Source organism: Cavia porcellus, unplaced genomic scaffold (genome assembly GCF_034190915.1).
Source record: "Cavia porcellus strain 051 isolate PalLab524CR breed Dunkin Hartley unplaced genomic scaffold, mCavPor4.1 scaffold_7, whole genome shotgun sequence".
In the NCBI taxonomy this organism is placed as follows: Eukaryota; Metazoa; Chordata; class Mammalia; order Rodentia; family Caviidae; genus Cavia; species Cavia porcellus.
In genome coordinates, this window is record NW_026947490.1 from 47,636,772 (window position 1) to 47,651,997 (window position 15,226).

General features: G+C 51.0%; 1 protein-coding gene across 1 annotated transcript in view; it reads right to left on the bottom strand.

Moving 5' to 3' along the window:
* Kcnj10 (potassium inwardly rectifying channel subfamily J member 10) overlaps window positions 1-14,908 on the bottom strand; it is a 30,790-nt gene extending 15,882 nt beyond the window's left edge. Inside the window, exon 1 of the mRNA XM_003466560.5 lies at window positions 14,672-14,908. The gene's annotated coding sequence lies outside the window, so the exon portion shown is untranslated. The remainder of the gene's footprint in view (window positions 1-14,671) is intronic.
* Between the last annotated feature and the right edge of the window lie 318 nt (window positions 14,909-15,226).

Below are 15,226 nucleotides of genomic sequence, written 5' to 3' on the forward strand. Positions count from 1 at the left end.
GGTCTAGGCTGGGTTAGAGAGAATTGAGTGATGAGAAGCATCCGTGTCCAGAATCCCTCTTCATGAGTCAGCTGTGTCCTCATGTCCAGTCTGTCATGGCCAGGGCTATGTTTCTAGTATTCTCCATTGAGAGATTCCATGTCCAACTTCTCTCAGACCCTGACTGAGGAAATCAAACTAATTCAGATATTAGAAATATTTTTCAGACAAAGTCTCCTTGGGAGAGTTCATCTCCTCCCCAGTCGGATGAATTTCCAGCAGAGGTCGTGAGAAAGAACTACTGATGGGTGGTAGAAGAGGTGCAAGAGAACTCCCACAAATTCCCCTACATCATCAGCTACCTGCCCCTCTCCACCTGGTGCAGAAGTTACCTCCTCACCACCAGGGGGCAGGGCTTTCCAGTCCCACAGGCTGCCCTTCCTCTCTCATCATCCCTACCAACAGCCGAGCCCACTCTTTTATCCTGTTAGATGGAACCACAGGAAACTGCCTATTTAAAATAAGTGGGAGCTGGGCATGGTGGAGCACACCTATAATCACAGCACGAGGCAGCCTGAGGCAAGAAGATCACCACAAGTCTAAGGCCTGGGCTATATTGTGAGTTGGGTGTTAGCCTGAACTATGTGTGAGACTATGTCTCAAACAAATAAACAAACAGACAAATGGAATTTGAGAAGGGGGGGGGATTAAGATCAATAGAACATTTTCCTGGCATGTGCAAAGCCCTAGGTTTAACTGGCAGCACCACAAAAATAAACAAACACACAGGTCTCATATTGGTAATATCAAAAGGTTGGAGCTAATAACATTAACAATTACAATGATGATGACGACAACCATCTGCAAAATGTATGGCTTTGCAATCTGCAATGCACTTGTCAAATTCAAAACAATTCCACTTGATCCACACAGCCACACCAGGCGGCAGTTAAAAGTAACAGGAAACTCGGTAAGGTCACTGCTGACCTAGTCATTAAATCCAAGGACGTTTTTTCAGTCTTCAAACCCAGCAGCCCTTCTGCAGCATTTGAGACTGATGACCAGCTTGACCATTCTCAGCCTGCCTGCTTTAGCTTCCATTGCTGTGCAGTGAGAATCCACCAATTTTATAGACTTGAATTAGCCATTAAGTGGCTCTGCCACTTTCTAGGCTTAGCAATTTGGGGCAAGTCACTTAAACTCTTGAGTTTCCATTTCCTTGATCTGCAAAACGGGCCTGGTAAGGTGGAGGTGGTGGAGTGTTAAATGGGAGCTTGTCTGTAAGAGCTCTTGGAGTTGTAAAGTCCTAACTAAGTATGTGGGGAGTCTTGGTACCCACTAACATCATGTTCCCCAGGTTTCTCTCAACCTGTTTACTGTGGATCTGTCTCTTTTGCTGTGTTCTCTCCTCTTGTCTGGCAGTGCCGGTGTTTCCCAGCCATCCTCCCTCAGCTCTAACCACTCTACTTCCCGCCCTCTAGGATTCCAACCACTCCATGGATTCCACTTCACCTCTGTGATATCTGTTCAAGGACTTACAAGCACCCTCTATCTGGAACATTCCAACTTTAACATGTTCAGACTCATGTCCTCTCTCAAGAGCCTTTTTCCTATGTCTATGTTCTTTCTTGTTCACAAAGTTACAACCCATGCAGGGCTTTAGCTAGCAACCTCAGAGTCACATCTGAGTCTTGCTCCTCATCCCAGCGAGTCACCAAGTCTTATCAATTCTGCCTTGTGGGCATCTCTCCATATCCTTTGAGGCTGCCCTAGTTTAGCCTAGTATTTTCTTTCACTTAAAATGTTGCAGTGATCTCCCAGCCCTCCTGCCCCGGGGCTCAGCTTCTCCTCTCGACCCCTAGGCTGCCACAGTCGCTCTCTACACAACATTCTGATCCCATCACTCTGCTCTGCTCTGGAATCCTTTCATGGGCTCCGACAGCACAGCGTTGGTGATGAAACCAGAACTGCTTGACATAGTATTCAGAATCCTCCACTATCGGACTGTACTTCACTTTCAGGTCCTCCTACTCCTTCTCCCTGTGTCCCCAGATTCCAGCCGCAGAGAACATGGCTCATGCTCCCCTTGCCTGTCCCTACCCCTCTGCTCCTGCAGCCCTCTCTGCCTGGAATGTCTCTCCTGTACCCCAGTCCCTGGGGACCCCTTTTGTATACTTCTCTGCAAGCAAGAAACTCTGAGCTTTCTCAAGGCACAGACTATCTCTCAGTCATCTTTTAAAAATAGTACCTTTGAACTTAACCTGATAGATTAATATAGACTAAAACTTGAAATCTCCAGGTGATTCTGGACTGGGGAGGTCAGCTATGTAGTTGCGAATCATCACTGCTACATTAGCATGCATCCTTAATCTATCATGATACATGTTTTTCTGACTAGAATCTTGCCTAACATGGTGACCCAGAGAGCCATTTCCAATCAATGGAGTTAGCCTAACAAATGAAACCTATTTGTTATTCTAGTGTGCCTTGGTCACAGCCAAAGGTCCTTATCTATTCTTTTGCCACTATTTGCCATCCTGGTCTGTGTCGTTGATTAGCTGTGGGAACTTCAGCCAATCTCTTAATCTCTCCAGGGTTCAGTTTCCTCACCTAAGAAGCAGTAAAACTTTGCATTGTGTGGTCAGGAGAAGGTGAGATAAATAAAGTATGCAAATCTGTTAGGTCCTTATATAAATAAGGATATTATTATTATTATCATTTCCCTTGCAGATGAGGGAATATTCTGCTGAATTAGAGAAGCTAAGGTTCAGCAAGGTAAGGTAACTTGCTGACATTTATTTCATGGCAAACCAGAATCTCGGTCTCAGCTCCTGGGGACTTTTTATTCATATTGTTTCTCTACATACTGACAACTTGGTGATGCTTAGGTTAATCCACTGCCTTATTTGTGCTAGGATTTACTATAGCCCAAAATTCACTTTCCTATAAGTTGAGGCTTCCTCCCAGACCCTCTCAACTGCCTGGAGATGGGGGATATGTGTGGCAAGGAAAGTTGCATACTGCTAAGTTTCTCCATGTCACCCTCCTGTCCCTAGTATCTGTCCATTCCTTGTCCTCAAACTCAAGGACTCCAAGGAGATGACAACTTGTCAGGGACCAGGATGGCCAGGCTTCAGGAGATCTGTCACCAGAGTCTGAGAAACTAGAGAAGGTCCAAGCTGAGAGGACTTAGTCTTGGGGGCTCCCAGGGCCCTGGTAGAGACTTTGACCTTAGAAAAGCTTAGGAGATTCACAAGAGCCAAACTGAAGACCTGGTCCCTGCACACTTCCTCATCTGTCATTTGAGGTCATGCTGACTAGTGACCAGGAAGGGGTTGCACCTCGGTGATGGGGGACCCAAAGACAGTGGAGGAAGCAAAATGAGGCAGACAGTTGCTCTCTGAGGTGAAAGCACTGCCCAAGGGCAGCTCTCTCAGGCACACTTGTTGACCCCTTTCTTCTTCCAGGAAGGACCACCCCCCAACTTCCCAAAGAGGAGAATCTTATCTGAACTGATTTTTTTTTTTTTTTTTTTGGTACCAGGGATTGAAGTCACAACCTCATGCTTGCCAACCAGGTACTTATGCCTCTGAGCTAAATCCCCGACCCTTCTGAATTGATTCTTTACCTGTATTTTGTTCATGCCTGGTATTTCTGGATTTAAAAGGACCCATGGAATTTATATTCTACATTACTTTGTCTTTCCTTTTCAGAATGTGCATCATGCTTCCTCCTTCATCCTCTGCTTCTCATTGAACTTTCGGGCACTCAGAGGCACTGACTGAGTCCTCCTGTGTCAGTTTTTAGACAGAGGAGCCACTTTTTCTCTAGTTTCCCTCAGCCCCACCTCATCCACACACTTGTTGCTCTCATAGTAAGGGTGGTCAGCTGGGGAAACTGAGGCCCTTAGTACCTATACTGTGCTCAGCAGGAGTACCGGAAATCCAGAATCTTACGTGGAAGGTGGACCCCTCTTTTGTGGCAGGAAAAGGCGGGAGAAAATGTCAGGTCTTCACCCTAAATGGCTGCAGGGCCAGTCGGCACTGGACCAGAAGTTTCACCCTGGACTAAAAGGTCCTCCTGAGGCCCCAGTGCCTCCAGTACCCATGTGAGCAAGGAGAATGATGAGTCTTTGGAGAGACAGTGGGAAAGGTTAAAAAGGAGGGCAGAGGAGGAGTAGAGGGACTAAGCCTGCAAGACAGGTGGACAGAGCACACCATAACCAGGCCTCTGCTGACCTCTCTAGCATCAATACTCTCTACTCTCCTCCACCCATCACACATGTTCTCTCCTCACACTTTCTCCTATCAACAGGTCTTTACAAATAATAGGGGTTGTCCTTGTAATACTCTTCCCATCCCACTTTGCTTGGCTAATTTCTGTTCCGTCAGGCTTCGGCTTAGATGTCTCTGGACCCAGAATTGGTGATTGCATGGCTCTCATGCTCGTGGTACGGAAACTAGACTTCAAGAACTTAGCCCTCCAGGAGGACTTCCTGGAAGAGGTGGCCCTGAAAGCTGAGCCCTGGTGGCCTGCTCTGTTTGTCATCTTGCCACTGTGATATGTCATAGGCAGTTAGTGCTGGGAGCCCCTTCATGATCATCTTATTCAACGCCTTCATTTCACAGAACAGGAAGCCAAATCCTAGAAAAGGGGAGCAACTCTCCCAAGATCTCACAGCAAGACAGTGGGGCATCTCATTTTATTTCAGTATCAAAGCCACAGCCCTGGCCTTCTTCTTCCCAACTCTCTCTTCCTGTGAGGTCTGACTCTCCGGGCCCAACTGGCAGTTGGTACAGAGCCATCACTGGAAAATTACCCATGAGGTTCTTCCACAATCTGGGGTGGGTTTGAGCTGACCCTTCCATCCAGCAGTCTGAAAGGAGCTCCCTCAGTCCCAGCAAGAAGAGAATAAAAAAACAGCAAATAGCAAAGTCCCTGGACACCCGGGAGGTAGGGTTCGTATTCAATGATGCTCTCACTTGAGGCTGTGAAAAGGGCCACAGGAATTCCCCTGAGACAATCAGAAACTCTTTAGTCCACCAGGCTCTGGGAGCCATTGGAATTGTCTCCTAAGCCACCCAAACTTTGTTCAATAGGTGGCTAAAGACCTAGAATCCTGTTTAAGGTCCTGGGGTCCAATGTTCTCTCTGTTATCACCAGGGAGAAGGATTCTCCACCTCTTTCTGAACCTCCCCTGTACTTAGTAATATATTAAACTCAGGCTATTCTTTCTATTATGTCAAATTTTTCTCCTGCTGTCTAAGCAATTCATTCTCACTTGTACCCCTGGAGGAAAGGGAACCCTTTGATACTTTGTGCTTATGATTCCTACTCAGAAAACTGAGCCATGTTCTATGACAAGGTCCCCTCAACTCCCTCTCCTTCTCAAAACTACTGTTCTATGTACGCAGAGTAACTTCTGATCCTCACCTAGAGAATTCTAAGGAGCTCCACTGTGGCCCAGGGAGGAAGTAGTTCTCTCTCCCCCCAGCTCGACGTCTGCTCCTTATCCACACTCCTCATCTAAGACAAAGAATACAGAATGGATAGGGGTGGCACTCAGACTCTGAGTAGATACAGAACTAGACTGAGACACAGTCTCTCTCAAACAGCAAGAGGGGTTAGGTTAGACTTTAGGCAGGCCCCTTTCTCCAACGGGGGACATTTAAAGGGACATTTGGAGGCAGAAGAACCACACCAGAGTCAGGGCTAGGGGAAGTACAAAGACAGGTGGATGAGGGGGCAGCTAGGCAAGGAACAGGAATATAATTCCACGTAAGGCTGTTGACCTCATAATAATGAGCACTCAATAACATTTGCAGGGAAGCAAACCACAATCAACTTAGCCCTCTGTCCACTGGAGTTTCTGCAGCTGTGACCCCACTCTCCCTCCCAGGCCTTAACACACCATTGTGCAGTCAGCCACCAGGTCCTTGGGATCCCAGAGGGCCTTTCTTCTCCTTTGAGGAAATCTGCTCCAAGAAGATTCCCAGAGCAGATCAGTTGGATAAATACAAACACCCCTACACAGATCCGTGCCCAAACATAGGATATGAGCTGGGGTGGTCAAAGCTGGGTATCACAAAGGACGTGTAATCAATGGAGATCTATCTCCAGCTCTAAAGCCTCATTCAGAAGGTGGGCTCACTCCCTCCAGTGACCCAGGTCAGTCACAAGAATGGGATTGCTGGAAATGGAAGGAGGTAGGCTACTGGAGGCAGTAGAAGGGTCCAAGTGACCTTTTGAGATACTTTCTAGACCTAGAATCCTCTTTAGGGTTCCAGTATCCCATATGCCTTGCTCTGCTATCCCTTGCCACCAGGCATCACTCCTTCCCAAGGACGGTGAATATTATGATACATTTTAGCCCCTGTTAAAATTCTTTTGGGGCAAGGGAGCCTCTAAGTAGTGCTAAAAAACAGCAAAATAAAATAAAACAAAACTAGTGGCAGGGACCTCCATTCCAATATTGGCCTTGCCACCAAGTACCTGGACACAGCAAGTCACTTCTCAGAGCCTAGGAAAAGGAAAACTTTTCCCTGTGCCTCAGGGGCTTAGAGGAACTGGGCAAATGCAAAGCCTGGTCACCTCAGGCCTGTGCTGCATCAAGACAGAGGTTAGTCCTTCGCCGTACCTCTGTCCAGTGTGCTCGACTCAGCTCCAGGACCGAGGGGCCCTGAGTCCCTAAGTCTGGCCATGATGAGGGAACTGGGGAGTCATTCTCTGAGTTGAGCAGAGGTCGTGTCCATGGTTAACGTGTAAGCAGCATGGTCTGGGCAGCAGGACATTTCCCGCCTCAGGGCCACATTCTTGAGGTCACAACAAGTGCAAACTTGTTATAACCTGTGTCGGAGCAGCAGAGGGCAGTGGGGGCACAGAGGGGGATGGTGCGGACTTGGCTGCGGCGGATGGAAATGGGCAAGAGGGAAAGGGTTCGGGAGCAGGTATGCAGGTGGACCGCGGTGTGAACGTGTACCTGGGGATCTTGTGTTGTGTCTGAACACATCTGCTTGGGTGTGGGGGGCAGGGAGCTGAGTGTGGGGCTGCATAGATGAATGCAGGCCCATGTGTCCCTGCATATATGAGCTCAAATGTGTCCCTGTGGCAGGAGGAGGATGGGGCTGGGCAGCCAGGGGCCCAGGCTGGGCACTGGAAGGAGGCGTGGGCAGGCTATGAGTGCCCCTACCCCACTCGGGCCTCACAGAACCTGCATTCCAGCTCCTTCCACAGACTCCCCCTGCCCTGGGAGCTGGGCCTGTCCCCTCCTGTGCCCTCCATAGTCAGCCCTGTCAAATGCCCATCTCTCCAGCCTGCCCAGGGAGTGTGGGAGGGTTGCCTGGCCTTGGGCCCACTCCCCCATGCTCTCCGGGCCCTCTGGACAACTGGGGCGGGTGGGGGGCGGTGGGGGAGGCTCTGAAAGCAGGTGACTGTTTGGGGGAACTTGGGGACAGAGCCCCCATTGTGCCCGCCCCAGAGCCGCCTCAATGGAGCTCCCTGGCACAAAGGGGCTTTGACAATGGGCAAGGACATTAGTATGCAGAGCCAGCCCCTCGGCCCTCTGCTGTCCCACAGCCCAGGGGCGGGAGCTGGAGGCTGTTGGCATCAGGAGAGACAGGGGGTGGGGCAGGGCTGAGACTGAAGAGATCTCACCCCCTAGGGTCTCCCCCCCAGGGGCACTGCCCAGGAGCCAAGGATGGGACACTTGTTTAGGGGCCTCCAACCTGCCACTCGCCATAGAAGACTTTCTAAGTGGAGAAAGACACAGGGACAAAGGGGTGGGAGAGCTGCTGTGGGGAGCCCACCACTCCGTACCTTAGTCTTGCAGTCTGTTCAGGGGAGGATGGGGGAGAAGCACTAGATAGAAGGATCTCATCCCAAAGCCCAGGGACCTGCCCAAGTGCAGGCTGCAGTCAGACTTCAAGGTGAGGGTGGGACCTGAACCTCTAACATTCAGACAGAGCATGCACTTAAGGCTTGGGAGTCTTTGGGCTGGCTTTTGCTTCCTTGGAGTATCAACTTCTAATAAGACCTCCACTGAGAAAGCCACTCCAGAGAAAGCAAGCGTAGCAATTGGTTCAAGGTGCAGTCCTGGGAGCTCTTCCAGGAGCTCACCTTGAACTGACAAAGTAGCAGCCACTCAGCCCAGGGGAATTCAGCCCAAGGGCCAACAAGGCAGTGCCAGCTTCCTCCCAGTGTGTACCTAACTCCCCTAACTGCCTTCCCGTCTACAGAGGCCTCTTCTCCATCCCAGGCACAGCCAGTACACCAGCTGCCTCTCCCATGTCCTACCTCAGCTCCACAGCCCAAAGGGAGCCTGGAAAAGGACACAAGCAAAGGCTCCATGGCCTGGAGTGGTGGGAGATGAGAGAGGAGGGAAGTGGTCTACCAGGAGGCTGCAGGCAGCATCCAGAGAATAGGCACTCCCTCTCCCCCTGGATGACCCAGTGCCTTCCACAAGACAGGGTGGAGGCGCTTTACAGGCAAGGCCGAAAGGCTCTGGGTCTTGAGACCATCTCCCCAGCTTTCTCATTCCTCTCTAGTTGCTGTCAGGTAGTCTCTCTGCTAGCTGCCCTCACGGTACCTGGCTGTTCCCTGGGGGCTCACCTGGGATTACTGGGAGGGGTAAGATCTGCTTCCTCCACCTCCTCACAGACACACACACACACACATACACACATACACACACACACACACACCTCTTGTTGAGAGCGCACAGGCTAGGAGTCAAACTCCTAGTTCAAGGTCCAACAAGCTTGGGACCTTGCACAAGTCATTTGCCCTCTCTGAGCTAGGAGCCCCCCTCTGTAACACAGCAGAGCCACCCTGTGTCCTCCTGCCATGCAGTCTGACAGACAGTGCATTCGAGCAGGAGGCTCTGAGTTTAATAAGAGTTCACATTATTGAGCACTAGGCTAAGCACATCAATAGTGTTACGTCACTCCACTCTCAGCAACTCTAAAAAATAGGCAATCCTTTGTTTGGTGGTACTAGGACCCCCAAACCTAGGGCCTTCACACTGAGCTATATCTCCCTTTCTATTTTTTATTTTGAGACAAAGTCTTGCTAGGTCACTAAATTGCCTAGGCTGAGTTCAAACTTGTGATCCTCCTGTCTCAGCCTCCAGAATGCTGGGACAATAGGCATGTACCATCACATCCAGATAAGTAGGTACTTTTTAAAGCCCATTTCATTGCTGAAAAAAAAAACTGAAGATGGATTTGTGCAAGGTCACAGTGTCAGGTAAAAAAAGCTCAAGTAGGTAGTTTGTCTCCAGAATCTACAGCATTAACCACTACCTAACCCATCTCCCTATCAGCCAGGTAAATCAGCTGGAAGAATCAGAATGGCCTGGGGTCCTTAGAAAATGGGAGATTCTCTAACCAGCCCAGGAACACTTTGGGAGACACTACAAAGACTTGTAAAAATGTCAAACAATGTCACTCTTATAGCCATTTTAATTTTTTTTAAAAAAAGAGTCATGTTAACAGGCAATGGATTTATTGTTGCCATTTTAAAAAATTAATGATTTTAAGTCACTACAGCATTCATTTCTAGCATAATAAATATCAGTATAAACAACACAAGCAAAGCTCTTCAGAATTTTTGGCAATTTTTAAGTGCAGAGAAGTCCTGAGATCAAAAGTTTGATAAGCACTCTCTGCTCATGCTCACCTCAGCCACTTGCCCCGTGCTCTCAGCAGCTGCCTGTGACTTTTTATCATGCCATCAGCCAGCAGGTCTGCATGGGGAGAGGATGTGTGCCTGGAGCTAGAAAGTGAGGAAGGTAACTAGGCAGAACTGACCTAGCGAGCCCAGGAGAGCATAACACGAAGAGACCAGGCCTACACCCCACTGGCGGGGGTCCCCACCTCACCAGGCCCTCTTCAGAGGTATGCCCAGGACAGTGGATTGTCATAGACTAGACTCTGACCTTTTCTCCCTATTTTGACTCTGGACAACAGCTGGCAAGCCTGGCACTGGGCTGGCATCAGACCTCCCTGGCGATGGCAGAGTGGCTCCATGGGACCCCTCTACTGCTGGTCATCTTAAGGTGAAGCTTTTGCCACAGGATGAGGCAGAAGATAGGAGAAGTGTCTCTCTTGAAGCTTCCTCGAGAGCTGGGTATTGGGGTCTGCTACATACCTTACTGCAGGATTCCTATGGGTCCTACCTAGAGTCCAGCTGGACAGTGGCCACTCTGCAGCCAAGGAGCCAAGCTCTTTGCTGGGTGTCAAGGGCTTCAGGAAAAGAAGAGATGCCTTTATTTCAGGGAGTCTCCCCGGATGGGACATAGGCCCTCCCCTAGTGGACCCCCAAGGTAAAGAGGGGGTCTCCTCCAACATTACCATGTATGGGCATCCTGGCAAACTCAGGAAAGGAAAAAGCAAGATGGCAGAGAAGAAACAGAATGGTGGTTGGCAGGAAAGAAGGGACTTGGAGTGGCCTTGGGGGCACTGTCTAGAGTGAAAAGAAAAGCACAGCTCAGAGATTACACTTGGCCATGGCCCCCAGACAGAGTCTAAAGACATAGTCCCGAGAGATGCTGGAAAGGAGGGCAGAAAGCATAAGGCCTCTGGAAGTTCGTGACTGGAAGGGAGCAGGAGAGACCTGGTGTTTTGTGACAGTAATTCTAGTAATAATGCCAACGACAAAGGAAAGGAGTCAAGGAGAGAGAGGCTGTAGTCAGGGAGACCACCAATAGGTTACCAAGGGCAACCGAGCTTGTGGAATTGACAGGTTGATCAGAGGCCTGAGGAGGAGGGCATGTAAACTGAGAGAAGTGGAGGCAAATCAGGGCAGAAAAGGGGACAAGCAGAAAGAAGGGGAGAAAAGTGGGCTTTCCAGAAAGCGCGGGGGTAACGTGGAGATGGACAGAAGCTGATATCTTCCAAGATGGAAGCTGCTGAGGATCAGGGAGACAGACTACTGTGGGGTGCCCAGCTGCCTCATTCACCTTCACGGAATCTGAATTGAAGAACATCCTCTGGAAAAGCTCGTGGGGAAAAGAGGCTCTGGAGACAACCAGGCAGTGGGAGTAAAGTGAAAACCTCAATTCATCCACCTTCCCAAACTCCAAGGAGGTAAAGAACTGAGACCTGGGATAGAATCTCCGGATCTCCAAAAGCCACCTCAGAAGGACAGGGACAGGCTCAGCTGCCAAGAAAGATGAAGGGGTCAGAGAGGTGGGAGGACCCTGTCAGCTAACAAGTGGCTTCTGACTTGCTAAACTGTCTACTCTTTACAAATATTGACTCTTCTAATTCTCACAGCCATTGTTAGCCCATTGTGAAGACTGAGGAGCCCTGTGTGGCCACAAGTGGTAAAGCCAGGACGAAAACCCAGGAAGTCCAACTCCATCTCCTTGCACTTCTTAAATACTGTCTCTCCGAGAGAGGGGAAAGGGGGCCCTGGACAGCAAGGGGGCGTCACACCAGTCATCCACATGAGGCCCCTTGACCATTGTTACAATAATCCCTGCACCTCTGGGCCTCTCAGCACTTCTCAGAAGCCTTAAAGATGGACTTTTTCGGTTAGAGGGTTATTCAGGGGTTGTCTTGGTTGTTTTACCTCCCCTACCTTCCAAGAAGTTTGTTTACCTTTCTGTTCCAACCTTCATTTCAAAAGTCCTTCATTTCATGGGATTTTCTTTCTAAGACCTAACTTGTATCCTTCCAGCTATAGCCCTTTCCCCAGAACCCTTTCTGTCGCTGAAAGAGCCTGTAGAAGGACCAGATGGGCCCCTTCCTGTGTTAGATCTTTGTGGGTGCCTGAAGTGCTAACTCAGTCCTCCTGAGCCCCACTCCCCCACCTCTTTCTACAGGTCACACAGCTCAGCACGGACTTCTCTCCCACATTCCAGAACCAGCTCCTCCCCTTCCCCACCACCTCAAATCCAGGCTCCAGGCTGGCAGACACCCACGGGAGGGGACCTTATGTTCCAAGAATGGCACTTCTTTCTTGCTAAAACTTCTAAGCCCTTTTACAAATATTGACTCTTTTAATTCTCACACTTATTGTTGGCCTCACTGTGGAGATGAGGAGACTTGCACGGTTATCAAGTAGTAAAACCAGCATTTACCTGCCACAGGGTGACAACACGGAGGCTAAATGCAGACAAAGGGAGCAAAGCATTGGACTCAGCCTGCAGGAAAGACTGAGGCCACAGGACTTAGGAGCTGCCCAGCCAACCACCCTTCACTGGGTGCTAAAACCTCTGGATTCCAAACCTCCCCTTTCTCTCCAGTCTTCCTGCAGCTGTAGTTCAGTGGTGGTCCTTGTGTTCTCCCTTCTGTCTGTCCCCTGCCAGGGCCTCACTAGAGTCCTGGACAGCTTGACCTCACCATGGACAGTAGCACTGGCCAGTCAGGCAAGAGAAGAATCTAGGCTGTGAATAAAGGGTTTTTTCCTTCTGTATTAAATAATCTTCGACAGAACAGTTTAGAGGCTCCATCACCCAGTGACTCCCCCAACACCAGTGCTAGGGACCTCAATCTGTCTTCACATCTCATATGCAGTAGCCAAGCATTTTGCCAGAGGACCCAAGGATCTCTACTCAGAAATGGGTCTTGCTGCATGATCTATCCCCAAAGTCCTGACCCGTTACCTACCGACCTCAGGATGACCCCAGAAAAATTTGACTGAGCCCACCCGGTAAGTATGCCAGCATCTCTGGTTCCTAGGAAGGACAAGCAAAGGAAAGACCCCAAGTCTTCTGCCTGACACTTCCTACTAATCCAAGTCAACAAAGTGAGCATAGGCAGAGTGGCACAGGTGCCCCCCCCCCCCGCACAGGGGAGGTGGGGGATGTCAGTGGGCAGGCAGTTAACTCCTTGCCACAAATGTACACACCCACAGACTGGAGGTGGGGCAGATGTGGTTAGACAAAACCTTTTCTCAGCGGGGTAGGAGGCAGCAGTGGGATTCTGCATCAGTGCTGCAGAAGGAATGGACCGTAAGCCCGCACCCCCTGCCTCTCCCACTCCCACCCCCACCCCAACAGTCAGTAGAGTCATTGCCATTTGATATCCGCTGAGACAACTTGGCTGCTCTGGGCCTTGGGTGGGGGGGTGGGGAATGGCTTAGAAAACAGCAGCTCCTTTCAGGGCCCAGGTTGGCAAGGGCTTTGGGAGGCTGGACTGGCCCAGATCACCCACAGACTCCCCCTCTTTTCCTCCCTCCCTCACCACCACCACCAAAGGATGGGGTGAGGGTAGAGTTGGCACTGCCTGGACCATGCCTATGCCTCCAGAATACAGCCTGGACCCTCTCCTTGGCATGACGCTTTCCTCACTCTGTGCCCCCTGTTCTCTTCCCTGAAGGACCTGCCCTGAGCCAAGACACCTGGCTTCTCCTCGACTTGGTCCCCCATACCCAGTCTACACCCTCAGGAATTAACAAGCCCTGTGCTTGGCACAGGACAGTGCCCACCATCATGCCAGGAACATGTTCAAAACTCCCTGGAGATCAGCAAGTGAGGTTTAGGCTGAAACTAAAGTGAACTTGGTGGTGGCTGCCAGCCTCCCCTGGGGCTGGTATCTTAACACCCACTCCGTGCCCTTCCTCCTCAACACCCCTCCCTAAGAGGAGGGCATCAGATCTCTCCCACCCAGACTACCTAAAACAGTCCTAAGAAGCAGAAAAATTCAAACGCCTGGGCAAGGGCAGATTGGCCCAAAGTTATGCGTAAGAATGAGTATTGATCAGTGACCTGGTGAGGCTGGAGGCTCCAGTTTCCCTTTGGAGCCAAATGTGTCTGGCCTTTTCACCACCCCTACTTCCCCACTGCCTCCACCTGCCAAGGGGCCTTCATTTACTAGGATGAAATCTCAAGATACCAGAGGCCCCAGTGCTGTTTTCTCTCAGGTTCTGCCTTCTACCCATGCTGGGGTTCAGTTGTCCTCCCCTCAAATCAGGGATTTGCAGCCTTCAGTTATTTTCTAACTCAGGTGCCCTTGGTTGGGGCCTCACGGCAGAGGTCAGGGAAAGGACAGAATGAGAAGGGGTCACTGTGTTCAGAAGATGAATTTATGGATACCAGTCTGCCCCCTAGCTCCAGAAACAGCAGCCCCGTTCCTTTTCTCCTGAGATTCTCCCTGCAAAACATCTGGGATGGGGGCGGGGGGGTAATAGTGAGAGGTCTCCTGAAGTGGAAGCCAAGTTAAAAAAGGAAAGAGATGGCCAGGGAGCCACCTGGACACACCAGACAGCTGTGTCTCCCTCATCTAATCTGTGTTTGTCTCCGCAGAAGTGAACTGGTGGTTGTGGGTGTCATCACCATCTGAGTGTCACTGTGATGGGTGGTGGGGAGCTGACCAGGGAAGTGACCTGTCCATGTTGGGAGGAGGAGGCACTTGCTGCCTGTGTGCCTAGGTAGGGGATACATAGTTAAGCACGGCAGTCACTGTAGTAACTGAAATAGCAGGTGTGCCGAGGGGGGGTGGGCATCGGGAAAGCGCCTTCCTTTAGATTAAAGGGGCAAGGTGACCCTGCCTGATAGAGTAGCCCTCGTGGAGAGCCCTTTCCAGGACGGTCTCCTTAAAACTGGCCCAGGTAGGAGAAGGGGCACAGAATGGTAGCGCTGAGGCCATCAGGAGTAAGGACCAAGGAGCTGGGGACCCTGATGTTCCTGGAGAATTAAGAGGCAGGAACCCGACCAGGGCAGCAGCGCTTCATCAGAGCCAGTTCTTACCTTGTGTCCCAGGTACAGTGGCCCCTCGGACGGGCCAGCAGGACAGATGACGGACGGGGCGGGCAAGAGTGAGGAGCAGAGCCGCGCGACGGACAGGACCAGGACTTTTAAGCCCTGAACCTGGATCAGATAAGGGCTTGTCCTGGGATGGGGCCGGGGTCGGGCCGGCGGGGGCAGAGCTTGGCCGGGCCGGGCCGCCCCCTCCCTCTGCAGCGCTGGAGCCAAACTTTGTGTGAATGGAGGGGCCCGAAGGGGGCCGGGCGGCGGGGGCGGGGGGCTTCGGACTGACCAATGGGAGAGTGGAGCGCCAGATCGGCAGCCGCGATTGGACAGGCTTGAGCAGGGGGCGGGGCGTGGGCGAGGAAGCGGAGCCTTAGACGGATGGAGGCGCAGAAACACCCGAAGGCGGAGACCCAGACGGTCAGGGAGAAAGAGACGGAGAGACGATACGCAGAGCGATAGAAGTCGAGCTGGCAAGATGACAGGGAAAGAGAGAAGGAAGAAAAGCGAGGCGGAGGGGTCAGAGACGAGGAGAGAAAGCGGGAGCTGCAGGGG